Raw genomic sequence first — 17,805 nt, forward strand, 5'->3', positions numbered from 1 at the left:
TTTCATTCCTCTAGAATCACGTAGGCCTGATGGCATCATTGCTAAATGGTAGCTTATTCCCTAACATGGGGCTTCCCGGGTTGCTCCGTGGTCAAGAATCTGCCTGCCAAGCAGCAGATGTGAGTTCGATCCCTGGGTCAGGAAGATTGCCTGGAGGAGGAAATGGCAATCCACTCTAGTATTCTTGTCTGGAAAATTCCAGGAACAGAGAGCCTAGAGGGCTACTACAGTCCATGGGGTCAAGCAGAGTTGGACACAACTTAGCAACTAAACAATAATGACAACAACAATTCCCCAGCATGTGACATTGTTACTTTCCATTTTAGACTAAATTAGGGAAATATGCTCTGTCATAATAGGAAAGCCTATTTAGCACTGACACATTGTATTCTTTGTCACAATGTGTCACTCAGTGAACACCTTTTTGTAATCAATGCCTGAAATACTCTAGGTGAAAAAATCTCTCCTTTATCATGTAACCCTTAATTGGACTATTCTCTGTTTCCTGAACAAAAGTGTTTCTGTCCTCCTGAAGGTGAGAATTGCAAGTACCATGTTAGCAGTGGGAATCATTACACATGGTTTCCCTCTTGTACAATATACACCTACTGGGTACTCTTCTGAGATACCTGTACAAAACTTCTCCAGATCATATTTCTTCTTTCTAAAAGTGTATTTAGTAGGGAAAAACTGCAGTTTTTAGAGCACAGACCTAAACTACAGTATATCTGGCTTTCTTATGATCTAACTGACAGCAGCATCCTTTTCACTTTCTTTTGCTGTGCCATTAAGCCATTCCTCCATTTTTCCCACCAACTTGTTACTTCCTTGTTCTTGTACAGCATTGGCCAGGAAGGGGCCATCGTTATTATATTACTGAAACAAGACCACTGAATGTACAATTAAAATAGTCATTACAACATCTCTGGATTACGTGTACAGTATTGCTTATCAAAGCTCATACCAAGGAATGACCTATTCCAGGAGTAACAAAAACAGCCTCCATGACCAAATGTAGTTGCTTAAAAAAATAATTTCTCCTCCTATGGACAGAGTCCATATTGGCTAATTCCAACGAATCATCATAAACATGATATGCAAAAATGTGCACAGTCATAATGAGCCTCGGAGAATGAGTTTTACTTGCCAGTCATGGAATACTGTGAAAAGTCCTCAATTCATTTGTGTCAACACTTATTGGATTTGATTCTGTACATATTTCCATAGCTGCCAATGTTAATAACAGCGTTTAGTGGCTCACATCAAGTACCTAAAAAGTTAGGAATAATCAATGTTTCTCTCAACATTCATTGCAATCTGTATTTGTACTTAATTGTTCATTACTACCCTCAGCTCCAAATACTTTTTAGAATGAGTGTGTTCTTCAAATCAAGAGTTGTGTCCTTAATTTCTTCATTCAAAAATCTTCTTCAAAAAGTCTAGCTGTCTACATCCTTCTTAGTTAAACCACAAGCATCATTATAAGTTGGGCCACTTCTTAGGTCAAAAGCTGAATGATGTGGGAGACTGTCCCCAAGTCCTCAAAGCAGGTGCAGAAAGCACCCAAGGACTTCAAAATACCTGCCACAAAACCCTGGCAGTAGCAGCCATGGCATGCTGCTCATATGTAGAGTGGCCTTCCATTGGGTAAGCCCATGCCCAGGTCAGTGGAGCTAGAGCAGCTGGGTGGGTGACTGGGCAGGCTCCACCCCTTTGCAGGAGCGGTGGTAGGAGGGGTGTTTTTTGGCAGGGTCTTGGGTGGGTTGGATATGTCCTAGATTTCAGTTGACTTTACCTCCCTGAAGATGTAGCTGAGAAAGACAAAAGCCCACTTCTCTGGAGGTCATATTCTGTCAGAGGAATAAGAGAATAACCACTAAGTTATTTCTTTACTATAGTCAAGAAGAATCTTGGGGTGCTGGAAGGATGCATAGCAGGGGGCATTTGATATGGCAAGGGAAGAGTTGGATGGTAATTAGGGAAGTAGACCTAAGGAGATCCTAAGGAGATAATGCTGGAGCTGAGTTCTGAAGGGTGTGTACAGAATAGGCAGAGAGCAGTAGGAGCTAGAAAGGAAGGTCAAGGGACATAGCAAGTGCAAAGGCCCTGGGGTTAGAGAAGAGGAGCTGAAAGGCAGCTAGAAAGCAGAAAACACCTTGTTGCTAATTGGTAAGAAGTTGGTCTACTTGATGTATGTGTGTGTATGTGTGCATGAGTGCATCTCAGTCATGTCCAACTCTTTGTGGCCCCATAGACTGTAGCCTGCCAGGCTCCTCTGCCCCTGGAATTTTCCAAGCACAAATACTGGAGTGGGGTGCCATATCCTACTCCAGGGGCTCTTCCCAAGTTCGGGATGGAAATTGCTTCTCTTGAGTCTCCTGCGTCAGCAGATGGATTCTTTACCACTAGCTCGAGTGCCACCTGGGAAAGCCCTGTCTGCTTGATACACACAATTGTTTTGTCACTTTCAGATTTGTTGAAATAGCTTCTTTGCTGCCTTCATTCTTCTTGCTTCCTCTTTTTGTTCTATCATAATTAAGAATATTTCTTAGTTGTTTTGTATAACATGGAATGGAATCTAAATATTCAGACTTAAAATATGAATCTGAGACAATGTTTCTATGAATCCTGACAAAATTCAAAGGAAAAATTTCTTATTAAGGATTAAGGCATGTCAAACCACTTGACCATCTTTTGTGTGGCTATGATTGGATTTATTTTTGGGGGCTCCAAAATCACTGCAGATGGTGATTGCAGCCATGAAATTAAAAGATGCTTATTCCTTGGAAGGAAAGTTATGACCAACCTAGACAGCATATTAAAAAGCAGAGACATTACTCTGCCAACAAAGGTCCATCTAGTCAAGGCTATGGTTTTTCCAGTAGTCATGTATGGATGTGAGAGTTGGATGGTGAAGAAAGCTGAGCGCCGAAGAATTGATGCTTTTGAAGTGTGGTGTTGGAGAAGACTCTTGAGAGTCCCTTGGACTGCTAGGAGATCCAACCAGTCCATCCTAAAGGAGATCAATCCTGAGTGTTCATTGGAAGGACTGATGTTGAAGCTGAAACTCCAATACTTTGGCCACCTCATGCAAAGAGCTGACTCATTTGAATAGAACCTGATGCTGGGAAAGACTGAGGGCAGGAGGAGAATGGGGATGACAGAGGATGAGATGGTTGGAGGGCATCATCAACTCGATGGACATGGGTTTGGGTGGGCTCTGGGAGTTGGTGTTGAACAGGGAGGCCTGGTGTGCTACAGCTCGTGGAGTCCCAAAGAGCCAGACATGACTGAGTGACTGAACTGAACTGAACTGATTGGATTTAATCAGATACACTGCTTTAAAGACAAATATTCTCGTATCAAATAAAGTATTGTTAAGATAACTCTTAGACATAAATTTGATGTGTGTTTCCCAGTATGATCAATGTTAGAGACAAGCTGGAAGAAAGGAATGGTAGCATACATTAGGAGGAGATGAAGCCCTCTGAATGCTCACTGAGGAGATGACGTCTTCTTCCCACTTTTCCTAATAAGTTATCAAACTTGAAGTCATAGACATGCTAGCTATTTGCAGCCTCGTAATAACCCTTCCAAAGGAAACCTGACTGGTGTCAGGTAATTGTCATTTGAATCTAATCCTTTTTCACCATCTTGCCAAGTCATTTTGATGTGTCCTGCTTGGTGAGAGGAGAATCGCAAAAGCCTTGGCCATCCATCACTGTTGGAAATCACCGCAGTGGCATCCCTCTGACTGTGTTCATCTAGCAACCAGAGTTGTGTTGCTGATGTGAAAGTCTCCCCACACGAACCCATCAGTTACCAGGCAGGATCTTTTAGCCTCACCATCAGGGTCGAGATCCAGTAAACATCTTAAATTCTCCCCTGGAATCATGAGAGTTTCTGTAAAAGAACCACACACACACACACACAACTATATGAAAACCAAGTCCATACTTTACTCTGCTCATCTAGCAAGGGCAATAGGTCTGCAAAATATTGTAAAAAAATTAAGACTATGACATTCCCAATATTATTTCATGATCATCTATATAATAATAAATATCAGATATCTTCTGGACAGACTGCACTATGCAAGTGGTTGTGTTGACAACATTAAATAATTCTGATCTGTATCCTATATCTTCTCTCAAAAATCACTGGTGCTCATTGTCTAACTACATTACGTGCTTGCTCAAAAGCCATTTAAATCATGTTGTTCTCTTCCTTAAAGCTCCTCAGGGGTGCTTATAACATACAGGTTACAAGATAAAGTCTGAATGTCTTAGCATGGTACCAAGGCTCCTTGTCTTACTTCTTTATAAATATTGCTTATATTTTCTCCTTTTTAAGACATTCATTTCACTTTTTGCCTTTTCCACCCTGGTAGCCCATTTATTGCTTGTTTGCAGTAGCGTACATCAAATATCTGTCACTTGCCATGAACAACCTATGTGTGTATATCATGCCCAGAGAGAAGGCACTATATCATTGATTAATTTTTCTGTATTTTCATAGTACTTTGCACACTGTAGGTGTGTGTTGGGTAACCACTGGTGACAACAAAGACCACGATAGTGATTAGCAATTTAGTATACTGTGTAGAAACATTTAATAGTAGTAAGTCAACATCAGCCAAAATTTCTTTTCTGTTTTTCTCTATTTGAGTGTCATATATCAGTAATATTGTGTGTGTTCAGTCATGTCCAACTCTTTGCAACCCCATGGACTGTAGCCCACCAGGCTTCTTTGCCCATGGAATTTTCCAGGCAAGAATACTGGAGTGAGTTGCCATTTCCTCCTCCAGGGGATCTTCCAACCCAGGGTTTGAACTCTTGTCTCTTGTGTCTCCTGCCTTGATAGGTGGATTCTTTACCACTGTGCCATCTGGGGATATTAATATGCATGTAATTATTTGTAAAAGTTATTTTCCACTGAAATATTGATAAAACTTCAATGCATATATTTAAAATAACAAATATCCTTAGTGCAGTTCATATATGGTGACTTTGGTCACTAGATGGCATACCACAAGCTCCTGCAGGGCAGTTACACAAGCTGACGCATCATTTGAAAAAGGCCTGCAAAGATACAGGGCAAATTGCTTTGGAAAAATGACATCTGAAGGGATTTTCTGTGTTTGTTTCAAAGTGAAAATTAGACTTAGAATACATAGTTAAATATATGACAAATATAAATGTGACCTGTAAGGAATCATTTATTCAACAGATAATTATTTTAAAGAGAAAGTAGGTACTAAACGCTGTGTCAGGCCCCGAGGAAGACAGCAAGATGCTAAGACTTGAGCCTGGTTGAAGCTGAGCAGAGAAGCTAAGTGTATAAGCCCCACTCTACTTTCCAATTGGCACTGAAAAATTAAACCTAACAAAACAGATAGTAGATTGTTTAACTTCTGAGGAAGAAAGTAGAAGAATAATAGGTGGATAGAACCTATAACTACACTGGAACCTATAACTACAGTGTAGTTAAATGTCAGTGAAGGAGTTTTTTGCGTTCATTTGCCCAAAAGCTGCATCAGTATTATTGATGGTTTATGATGATTTTAGACAATGAATCATCTGATTCCATAGTTCTCTGTGCAGGATTTGAATTGTACGTGCTTTATGGGTACACAGGATACAGCTCACAGTGCAGTAAACCTGAAATCCAGTATCCGGGTATACACATTGCCATTTGCTGTGGCTCCTTAGGTACTGTATGACTTGGACATCTTTCCAAAAATGCCTCCTCCTTCTATTCAATACAACCATCACAAGATCAAACGATCTCTATATTTCCCTCACACATGGGTTATGTACCCTTAGCTTCATCTATGAGGACCTCACACCAGGATCACACTTAACCTGCCCTCCGATCTTGCACAAATGTCTTTCACAAATGTTTTAGTGTTCTCAGGGCCCCAGGCTCCTTGCATGCATGATACTCAGGGTTCACATGTGCTTCCTAGGCTGAAATGCCCATAGTCTGTCACTTTTATCTCCGAAAGCTACTTACCCCTAATTTACTACCATCTTTTCCCTCTTTGCTACCCCCCAGAGTATCTGATTTCCAGTTCTTCCTTAATAGTATAGTAATTGCTATCACACAGCCTTAAAAAAAATTAAGAAGTTATCTTAACTTTTTCCATCATAATACACATTTTACAGAAATTGAAGAAATTCAACTAGGAGATTTTTTTCAATGTAATTCTTTCATCCCATATGATGTTAATATTTTAGTATATTTTCTTTCTATATTAATCATTTTTTTTTTCCAGTTGGGGCTTCCTTGATAGCTCAGTTGGTAAAGAATTCTCTTGCAATGCAGGAGACCCCGGTTCGATTCCTGGGTCAGGAAGATCCACTGGAGAAGGGATAGGCTACCCACTCCAGTGTTCTTGGGCTTCCCTTGTGGCTCAGCTGGTAAAGAATCCGCCTGCAGTGTGGAAGACCTGGGTTCTACCCCTGGGTTGGGAAGATGCCCTGGAGAAGGGACAGGCTACCCATTCCAGTATTCTGGCCTGGAGAATTCCATGGACTGTACTTTCCATGGGGTCGCAGAGTCAGACACGACTGAGCGACTTTCATTTACTTACTTCATCATGATAAATATTTGCATGCTAAATTTTTGTTAAACTCTCTAACAAACATTTTTTGTATTTTTATAAACTCTTGATAAAAGCATCCATATTTTGCCCAATTTATTAACTTTATGCTGGAGATGAGGCTATGTGTTCCTATACTGTTTTGTCCTCCTGGCAAATAATATTACAGTTAGGTGAGGGCTCATGTGACTGAGTTACAGTCAATGAAACATGGACATGCATGAATGTGTGCTCAGTCATGTCTGACTCTTTGTGATCTCACAGAGGGTAGTCCACCAGGTTCCTCTGTCCATGAGATTTCCTAGGCAAGAATACTAGATTGGGTTGCCATTTCCTTTTCCAGGGTATCTGCCTGACCTAGGAATGGAACTCGTATCTCTTGTATCTCCTGTATCAGCAGGAAGATTCTTTATCACTGCACCACCTAGGAAGCACTAGAATGTGGGCAAAGTGATGCAAGCCTCTGCTAGGCCTTATCCTTAAGGATACCCTGCATAATCCTTCAGCCTTCTCTTCTTTTCCCTGGAAAGCCACATATTCCAAAAATCATATCTGTTAATTTGTGATAGAAAGGGTCTGGATTCCTCAGTCACTGCTTGGAGAAAAGCTGAAAAGGAGAGGCCTCTAACTCCCACTGGATTGTGCCATTTGTTTTGTTAAGCCACTGAAATTTTAGGGTTATTTTTACTGTATTTTTTACTATTAGTCTGTCCTCATGAGTATGCATGTGGATATTTTTGGTAATTGTTCTAAATATTTCTTGCCACTGTAAATTACATATGACGATTATCTGTTGCATTGCACTTTCCTCTCTCCGTTTCAGATTATCCTCTTCAGGTGAATTTCCAGAGGTAAAATTTTTGATCAAAAGATATAAATTTTAGTACTTACTTGCAGCCTTGTCATATTTCTCTCATAACATTACATGTTTACAAAATAAATAATTATGAACATGTCTTTCATTCCTAGGAGACTGAAAGTTCCTCAAAGGCAGAATCAGTATTTTATCTGTTTTGTATCTCCTATTCCTCAGCACAGTGTCTGTCAGATAGTGGGCATGAAAGAAGTACTTGCAGAATACATGAAGAAGTGAATATGGATTGTCAAGTTATAGCTTTAGTATAGTCATTCTCATGATTTTGGCATTAGTGATGGAAAATTTTATCTATAAATGCTTAGTCTAGCACTTTTTTTTGCCAAAAGTAGTAAAAGGTTAATGTTTGACTGCTAAGCATTCAGGGCTTGGGTGAAAGTGTATTTAATATTACAGATGAGACAGTTCTCTCTTCTCACTGTTTTCATGCTTTTGAGTTGAATTTTGGCTATTTCATTTTTTATGTTCAAAAGAGCTAAAGACTATCTTTGTGATGTAATAGCAAAAGGAATGTGTCTAATTAGCCAAACAGATGGATTGTATAGTTAACCCAGATCGATTGTTCAGTATTTGGTCATGATGTCCTAAATAAAGGATCTTATCAATGGTTATATTAATGACTGTTCCAATTTCATTTGAATGAAAGAATGATCCATTTAAGAAAATTATTTTCTATTGGAGCGTAGGCAATTAACAGTGTTTAGTTTCAAGTGTACAGCAAAGTGATTCAGTTATACAAATAGATGTAGCTATTCTTTTTAAACATCTTTTCATATTTAGGTTATTACAGAGTATTAAGCAGAGTTCCTTGTGCTATACAGTAGGTTCTTGATGGTTGTCGACTTTAAATACAGCAGAATGATCCATTTTTATATCTATCATACTACAATTGCTTGATTAAGACAGTAATAAAATCAATGCTTATTGCATAGATTTAAACACACTATAGATCACTTCATACTTTTTGTGTTCTTTGGGTTGTATAATTATATATGTGGCAAACATCAATCACACTTTTATTTACCATATACAGAGATTGAGCCTGTTTATGCAAAAAGACACATCTTCCATACAGATGGAAAGGAAGGAGGAAGAGAGGTGCAGACAAAGCTGTATTTCTCAGCCTGTTGGGCGGGTCTCACGTCCCTGTGCAGCAGGGGATGAGATCCTGCTGAGCACTGGAGAGGTGGTGGCCACTCCGTTGGCTGCCCTTTGCTTCTCCGCACCCCCCAGCTCTGAAACCCTGCCTTGGTTGTTCTTGCATCTGTAATGCCTTTCTTCAGATTCTTCCGTTTAGCCCATAAGCAGGCTTAAGACTCATTCTTGCCTCCCTCCCAAAAGTTCCACTGACTTCCATCCTCTCAATCTTTCTTTCTCAAAACCCATCTCCTATATGGCTTCTGGGATATGATGGTCTCCTGTTTCTTTTTTGACCTTTTCTCAAATATTGCTTTCCAGATTCTACCCTCTTTCTCCTTGTTCACTGCTACAGTCAGTCTTTTTGAACGTAGGTTTCTCAGTTTTAGCTGTTGCCCTAAATAAGGTTTGAGTAGAATACCATGTATTGAGTATAATTAAAATATTATCCTTGCAAATCTATGTGCAAGCCCCTTTAATCCTTTCTTTGTTTGTATTATACTCAATGTTACAAAATAAAGTGATAGATTTTTACCCCATCAAAAATATATGCCACCCAAGAAAAATCTTATTATATTGTTTAATACACCATAGTCCAACTAGGATCAGAAAGATAAAGATACTTATCACATTATCTTTTACTGCATTTAGCGCATGGGATTGTAGTGCTTCATCCTCAGGAAAAAGCCATAAAAACAAACAACAGGTCATCAGCTTCAACTTTTGTAAGGAAACTTTCTTTCCCTTGAGAGATTTAATACAGACTTAAGATGGCATGAAACCTGAAAAAAAATGTAAAAGTCAGGAAAGAGTGTTTATATCCGACTGTTAAAAGCAGTGGCATCTATCAGACTGGACTTCATGAAGTTTACTCACAGGACAAAGTTGCCTTTGTCACTTTGGTGAGTGAATCCATTTCAAGTTCATTGAACCTGGAGATGGAGTATAAAAAGGAATGTGAAGATTCTTTAAATGCATGTAAGAGAAAACACCGAGAACCCATTAGATGTCTTAATTTAGAAAGTAGAAGGTGTTGAAGTCTTGGACAATCTGTTTACTTGATGATGTACAGAGCTGTGAAAGTCATGATTAATTTCCTGACCTCACACAGTGCTAATGACATCATTCTCCTGCTAGCATTTTCACTCATCAGTGATGATAATATAATAGGACTTTAATCACCTTGATTTAAAAATAACTCTTTAATTTCTCTCATTGCCATGATTATTCAAAATCCTTGAAAAAATCTAGTTTTTTTAGTATCCTGTAGATGCAAAACTTTGATATAAATCATAGGGACTCTGAATTTTAGGAAAATTACATGGTTCAATGTGTTAATATTTGAGAAAGTTTCCTAAAGAAATCAGGAAGAAAATGGTGGTTTTGATAGGTAAAACTAACTTAGTAATTTCTCCTTAGATTTTATTTCTTGTATTAATAGACCACCCTAGTGGGATTCCTCTAAAGGAAACATATTAAAATTTCAAGTAGAATTAGTGGAAAAGCTAGTGGTTCTTAACCACAAGTATGCTATGGAGTCATCAGAAGAGTGTGTGTGCCTGCACTAGTCCTACTTCTGGACATTGTAATTTAACAGATATAGGGGTAACTCTACATTTTTAAAAATACCATAGGGGATTCCAGTGAGCACCCCTGCTTGGGAACCACCAAGCTATGTTGAATATCCTGTACTTTCGGGGGCGGGGAGAGGGTGGCCTTGGAAGACTAACAAGTGACAAAAGTGTGAGCAACAGAGAGCATAAATTGCAGGTCAGAGCATAGAGCACTGGCAAGTTTTTACTGTGGAATGTCAAGGATATACAAAATACTGTGAACATGAAAACATAAATGAATAAATTGATCTTCTGTGTTGGTTACTAAATTCTTTTTCATCCCATAATTCCAGTGTTCTAAATAGCCCATTGTAGCCCAGTCTGGTGTGAAAAAAGCCCAACACTTTCTTATACAATTGGGCCTGAACCATCTAGCTATTAATGAGGGATATCATTATATCTGTCATTTAAGGTGCATCATTGCAAGCAAATAAGCACATTCTAGCTGAATCAGTAGAAAAATGATTTACTGCAAACCTGTTAGGATCCCTGAAGGGCCAGAGGGCTAGAGTTGGCAAATAGACTGGATGAGGGAGGTTAGGCAGCCAATGCCATGGCAAAGAGTGCTTGAAAGGTGTCCATTGTCTCTGCTTCTCTGTAGCAACAACACTCAGATCCAAAGTTTACGACAGAAGCCTCTGCTGCTAAGTTGCTTCAGTCGTGTCTGACTCTGTGCGACCCCATAGACGGCAGCCCACCAGGCTCCGCCGTCCCTGGGATTCTCCAGGCAAGAATACTGGAGTGGATTGCCATTTCCTTCTCCAGTGCATTAAAGGGAAAAGTGAAAGTGAAGTCGCTCAGCCGTGTCCGACTCTTAGCAACCCCATGGACTGTAGCCTACCAGGCTCCTCTGTCCATGGGATTTTCCAGGCAAGAGTACTGGAGTGGGGTGCCATTGCCTTCTCAGAAGCCTCTGGTCACCACCAAATACAGGTCAAGTGCCTATATCCTTGCTAAAGCAAAGGCTGGAAATTAAGTATTTGGTCTTTTTAGCCTCCATAAGTGGGAGGCAGTTCTGATGGTCACTAAAACTCATATGGTAGAAAATTCCTCAAACAAAAAGAGGGGGTCACATACAAGGCAGAAAAAGAATGTACTATTACATTGCTTGAAAATATGGTTTCTGGTGAACAGGATTTTTCTGATTAATTTGTAAACTGATATGGTTCATGTTTCTGAAATATTAGTGTATTTTCTACTCCAGTAAGTATATTAAGATAATTTAGTGTTCAAAACTTAGCTTGACAGTTCATAACCACGTGATCCTGAGCAATTTATGACTTCATAACTTTCTTCATTTCTAAATGATAATTTTAGTAATTCTTACCTCTCAGGATTGTAGGTCAAATAAATTGATACATGCTAAGCAATCTGTATAGAAAGCACTAAATAATCATTAAGCATTGTGACTTTTTTTTTTTTTTTTTTGCTGCTTAGGTTCATTATTTTTAACTTCACACACTGTAGTTGTTGATATAGAAGGTACAGGAGATTGTCTTAGAAATTTATCCCTTTCTTTTAAAAACAGAGTAGTATCTGCAGTTTCTGCAACCAACCCGGGGTCAAAAATATTTTTTTAAAAATCCAGAAAGTTCCAAACACCAAAACTTGAATTTGTTGCAATGGCAAAAATTTACCTAGCATTTACACTGTGTCAGGTATTATAAGTCATCTAGAGATGATTTAAGCCATCTAATGAAAATTTATCATAAGTCATCCCCAACCTTTTTGGCATCAGGGATGGGTTTCATGGAAGAGGGTTTTTCCACAGATTGAGGTGGGGGATGGTTTCAGGATAATTCAAGTGCATTACATTTACTGTGCACTTTATTATTATTACATGAGCTCTACCTCAGGCTATCAGGCATTAGATCCTAGATGTTGGGGACCCCTGGTTTAACATATATGGGAGGATGTGTGTAAGTTACTTGCAAATACTATGCCATGTTATATGAGGAACTTGAACATCCATGGATTTTGGTATCCATAGGGGTTCTTGAAACCAATTCCCCCACAGATACTGAGGAAGGACTGTATTAAGAATCACCATTAATTGAAAAACATAATGACAGGTATCCCACACTTTTCCAAAGTTCACTTTACATCACTTCTCTTTCACGAAAGACATATATTACTACCTATCTTGGCTAACCAAAATTAGCCCACAACTAAAATAAATAAATTTATTAAAAATAAATAAATTAATTAATTAAATGAAGGTACAATGAGGGGAAAACAATAAAAAAAAGAAATCCAAAGAGAATTTTTGCAGTGAGAGTGGCAGCACCAAGCTTCTTCCCAGGAAACCACAGTCAGCATCTCAAGCATCAAGCCACTACAGCTTTGAACTGTAACTGTGAGCATCTGTGCTTTATTTTGATTTATTAGGGGCATCTGTTAGCAAGATGTGTCCTCAGGTAATTACTTCTTTGCTTTCTGCCATTTTGGCTTACAAAAGGCTTCATAGGAATGCTCTACTTTTGGATGTTGGGAAATCTGTATTTGAATTCTGATCAAGAAAGGGAAGGTACTAGGGTGGTATTTTATTCTTTCGATAGACCTGTGAAATTACTGATTGCAGAAATTAAAGCTTTCTGGAAATAAGGGTACATAGGTAACAGTTCTTTCATTTATTCATTCATTCCCTTCATAAATATTCAAAATATACTTACCATCTGTCAAGCGCTAGGGATACATGATGATAAAGCAAAGTCCCTGCCTTCAAGGGATTCCCAGTCAAGTGGGGGATACAAATAAATAGAAAATTATAACATTAATGCCGTTTCACTAAAAATGTATACTTCAACAACTATAGTAGTGCACTAAATTCACTCTAGTGATCCAAATTAAAACATAAGATCTTAAACACAAATGTGTAAATTGTCATGGATCATGCCTCTAATGTTCTTCTAATTTTACTATACTTACTGTTAATATATTTATAAATTTTCCAATGCAAGAGTTGTTAAATCCGACTGGTTTTAATTTTGACTATTAATTTATAATTGTAGTGTGGTTTTTACTGACATGGTTATTTAGCTTTGTAACATGAGGATAGTATGGTTTATATCCATCAAACTCTTGCTTATCCTCCAACAGTCAGCTCAAATATTAACACCACTCCCATGCTTAGTTTTTTCCATCCTCAAAGCCAGAATTAAGAGCTTTTCTCCTTTGAATTCCCCAAAAGTTTACTTATCCTTTTACTTTAATATGCATTTAAATATGCCTTCGTTTATGTGAAAGTGAAAGTGTTAATCGCTCAGTTGTGTCTGACTCTTTGTGACTCCATGGACTGGAGCCCACCAGGTTCCTCTGTCCGTGGAGTTCTCCAGGTGAGAATACTGGAGTGGGTTGCCATTCCCTTCTCCACAGGGATCTTCCCGACCCAGGGATTGAACCCAGTTCTCCTGCATTGCAGAGAGATTCTTTACTGTCTGAGCCACTAGGAATAACTAGTTTATAGCTATCTATTTATAATCTAACACATGCATTAATTTAAGTTTCTTGAAGGCAGAGACCATATTTTTTTGTCTCAGTTGGAGAAGGGAAAGGCTACCCACTCCAGTATTCTGGCCTGGAGAATTCCATGGACTGTATAGTCCATGGGGTCATAAAGAGTCGGACACAACTGAGCAACCTTCACTTCATTTCTCTTCCTCCTTTCAAATACAGAATCTTGCTTGCATTTAACAGAGGAAAGAATTTCAGTTCTATAGGGGCTTGTTGACCTAGAGAGAGGAATAGACGGAACTAAGAACATCCAGGGACAGGGGGGCCTGGCATGCTGCAGTCCACGGGGACATGACTTAGCAACTGAACAACAACAAGAACATCCAAGCAGGGACCTAATCTTATATCCTGAGCAGAGGATGCAGGAATGTAGGGTAGGGGAGAGCACAGGGTAAGAAAGAATACTTATGTGATACAGCCACCCCTGGGTCATTTTTGGGAGTACAGGTTCAATGAAGAGGCTACAGCTGTGATAGGTGTTTGGATCAGTGGTGATGACTAAATATTAAAGCTTACCGAGAAGCAGGGGTGGGGAATACTGGTAAATTTCCTGCCTCAGGAACTGAACTGCTAAAGAAAGCAAAGTTCCATTGAAACTCTCGATGGACTAAATCCAGGGATTCTGCTAGTAAAGACCAATATGTGGGGTTGGGGGGGTCTTGTGCATGGAAATTATAGCAGTGTTTTAAGAAGAAGGAGCTAGGGCTCCTATTGAGAAATAGTGAGAATTTTGTTGTTGTCGTTGTTCAGTTTCTAAGTTGTGTCTAACTCTTTGCAACCCCATGGACTGTAGCCCACCAGGCTCCTCTGTCCATGAGATTTCCCAGGTAAGAATATTGGAGTGGGTTGCCATTTCCTTCTCCGGGGGATCTTCGCAGTCCAGGGATTGGGCCTGCATCTCCTGCTTGGCAGGCGGATTCTTTACCGCTGAGTCACTTGGGAAGCCCTTAGTGAGAATTTAGAGGTAGAATTTAGAGACTATTAGAATAGTCTTGGTATGAGTAATAAAGTCCTAGATTAAAAAGATGGCAATGGGAATGGAAGAAAAGAACTGCTGTTTCAAACAAAATATAACTAAGTTATGTGTGCACTATTTTGAAGCCAGTTTCCCCCACCCCCTGTTTTAAAAAAATTCTTGAAGGAGAGGTTGCTAAATACCAACCAAGCTGTTATTTAAATAGTCATTTAAGAAAGTGTTTTATAGCTAGCACATATTAAAATATTACAAATAAAATCCAATCTCATTTATTATATTGGTTGGAAGGAACTGAGTCTTAAATCAGTTTTGTCGTAAACGTTGAGAACACACAGCTATCTGACCAAAAGCACCCTGGGCGGCAGAGCTCTGGTTCAGAGTCAAGCTTTATATCTCAGATCTGCTACTGTGTAACTGTATTAATTTGGGCAAGTTAAGTACCTTCAGTCAGTCTCAATTAGTACATTGTATCATGGAACAGGGTATACTACACAGCGTGGGGTGCACCAATCAGCTATGGCTGAGGGAACAGAGTCAAAAAAATTCAAACAGGGCTGCTGAAAGTCCTCACTTGGGTCAGGGCCATGGAGTTTCACAGAAAAACAAGGAGCGGGGGCAAGTTCAGCTTCAGGACTGTGTGACTGCACAAGTCACACAGGGTTGCAGGCTCATAGGGGCTCCACCCTTGGTTTAATGCTGCTATGATCTTGAAAATCTTAATAGTTTTTGAACAAGGACCAGCCCTGCATTTTCATTTTGCCCTGGGACTGGCAAATTATGTAGGAGGTCTTGGAAAGGATCATTGGGAACTTTGCAGATACACCCTGAAGTAGTGTTTTGTTTTGTTTTTTTTTTCCCCAGCACTGGCTAGTATATTAGAATCACCAGGGAACTTCTAAAAACCAGATGATCAGACCAATAAATTCAAGATCTCTGAAGGTGAGGTACAACCATGGGCATTTTTTGAGAAACACAATCTTTGAAAAATTTCTATAATTTCATATAGCACTGTTCTTTATATGTTTCTCATTTTAAAACCTCCTTTAGCTTTTCCATGACTGATAAAGTATGAGCTTGAGATCCTTAACCTGATTCTCATGACTGTTCACAATCTGGCTCCACACTCCAGTTCAGTCTCAAACCTTTCACTTTTTTATGTACCCTGTGTTGTTGGGGCTTCCCAGGTGGTGCTAGTAGTAAAGAACTGCCTGCCAGTGCAGGAGACATAAGAGACACGGCTTTGATCCCAGGGTTGGGAAGATCACCTGTAGAAAAAAATGGCAACCCACTCCAGTATTCCTGCCTGGAGAACCCCATGGACAGAGAAGCCTGACAGTCTACAATCCATAGGGTCGCAAAGAGTCAAACATGACTGAAGTGACGTAGTACACATGTATGGTGGTGTTTTTCAGTTGCTAAGTCATGTCTAACTATTTTTGACCCCATGGACTCAGCATGCTAGGCTTCCCTGTCCTTTACTATCTCCCAGAGTTTTCTCAAACTCATGTCCATTGAGTTGGTGAGGCCATCCAAACATCTTATCCTGTCGTCCCCTTCTCCTCCTGCCCTCAATCTTTCCCAGCATCAAGGTCTTTTCTGTTGAGTCAGCTCTTCACATCAGGTGGCCAAAGTACTGGAGTTTCAGCTTCAACATCAGTCCTTCCAATGAACACCCAGGACTGATCTCCTTTAGGATGGACTGGTTGGATCTTCTTGTAGTCCAAGGGACTCTCAAGAGTCTTCTCCAACACCATGGTTCAAAAGCATCAATTCTTCAGCACTTAGTCTTCTTTATGGTCCATCTCTCACATCCCCATGACTACTGGAAAAGCCACAGCTTTGACTATATAGAATTTCATCAGCAAAGTGATGTCTCTGCTTTTTAATACGCTGTCTAGGTGTGTCATATCTTTTCTTCCAAGGAGCAAGAGTCTTTTAATTTCATGGCTGCTGTTGCCATCTGCAGTGATTTTGGAGCCCAAGAAAAGAAAGTCTGCCATTGTTTCCATTTTTCCACCATGTATTCACCATGAAGTGATGGGATTAGATGTCATGATCTTAGTTTTTTTGAATGTTGAGTTTTAAGCCAGCTTTTTCACTCTCCTCTTTTCACCTTTATCAAGAGTCTCTTTAGTTCCTCTTTGCTTTCTGTCACTAGGGTGGTGTCATCTGTATGTATGACATTCTTGATATTTCTCCCAGCAATCTTGATTCCAGTTTGAGTCATCCAGCCCAGCATTTCACATGCTGTACTCTGCATATAACTTAAATAGGCAGGGCAACAATATGTAGCCTTGGCATACTCCTTTCCCAGTTTTGAACCAGTCTGTTGTTCCATGTCAGGTTCCAACTGTTGCTTCTTGACCTGCATACAGGCTTCTCAGGAGACAGGTAAGGTGGTTTGGTATTCCCATCTCTTTAAGAATTTTCCACAGTTTGTTGTGATCCACACAATCAAAGACTTTAGTGTTGTCAATGAAACAGAAGTAGATGTTTTCCTGGAATTCTCTTGCTTTTTTGATGATCCAATGGATGTTAGCAATTTGATCTCTGGTTCCTCTGCCTTTGCTGAAGCTGAAACTCCAGTACTTTGGCCACCTGATGTGAAGAACTCACTCATTGGAAAAGACTCTGATGCTGGGAAAGATTGAAGGCAGGAGGAGAAGAGGATAACAGAGGATGAGATGGTTGGATGGCATCACAAACTCAATGGACATGAGTTTTGAGCAAGCTCCAGGAGTTGGTGATGGACAGGTGTGCTGCAGTCCATGGGGTTGCAAAGTGTCGGGCACCACTGAGAAACTGAACTGAATTCCTCTGTCTTTTCTAAATCCAGCTTGTACATCTGGAATTTCTAAGTTCATGTATTTTGGAAACTTAGCTTGAAGGACTTTTTGAGCCTTACTTTGCTAGCATGTGAAAGAAACACAGTTGTACAGTAGTTTGAACATTCTTTGCCATTGCCTTTCTTTGTGATTAGAACGCTCCATTCTTATTGAAGAGCTCACCATTCTGTGAATGTGGATTTCTTCTGTTCATGCTGTGTCCTCAGCTGGAATGTCCTCTGCTTCTATTCACTTACTCTGTA

Source organism: Giraffa tippelskirchi, chromosome 5 (genome assembly GCF_054371585.1).
Source record: "Giraffa tippelskirchi isolate mGirTip1 chromosome 5, T2T-mGirTip1v1.2.pri, whole genome shotgun sequence".
In the NCBI taxonomy this organism is placed as follows: Eukaryota; Metazoa; Chordata; class Mammalia; order Artiodactyla; family Giraffidae; genus Giraffa; species Giraffa tippelskirchi.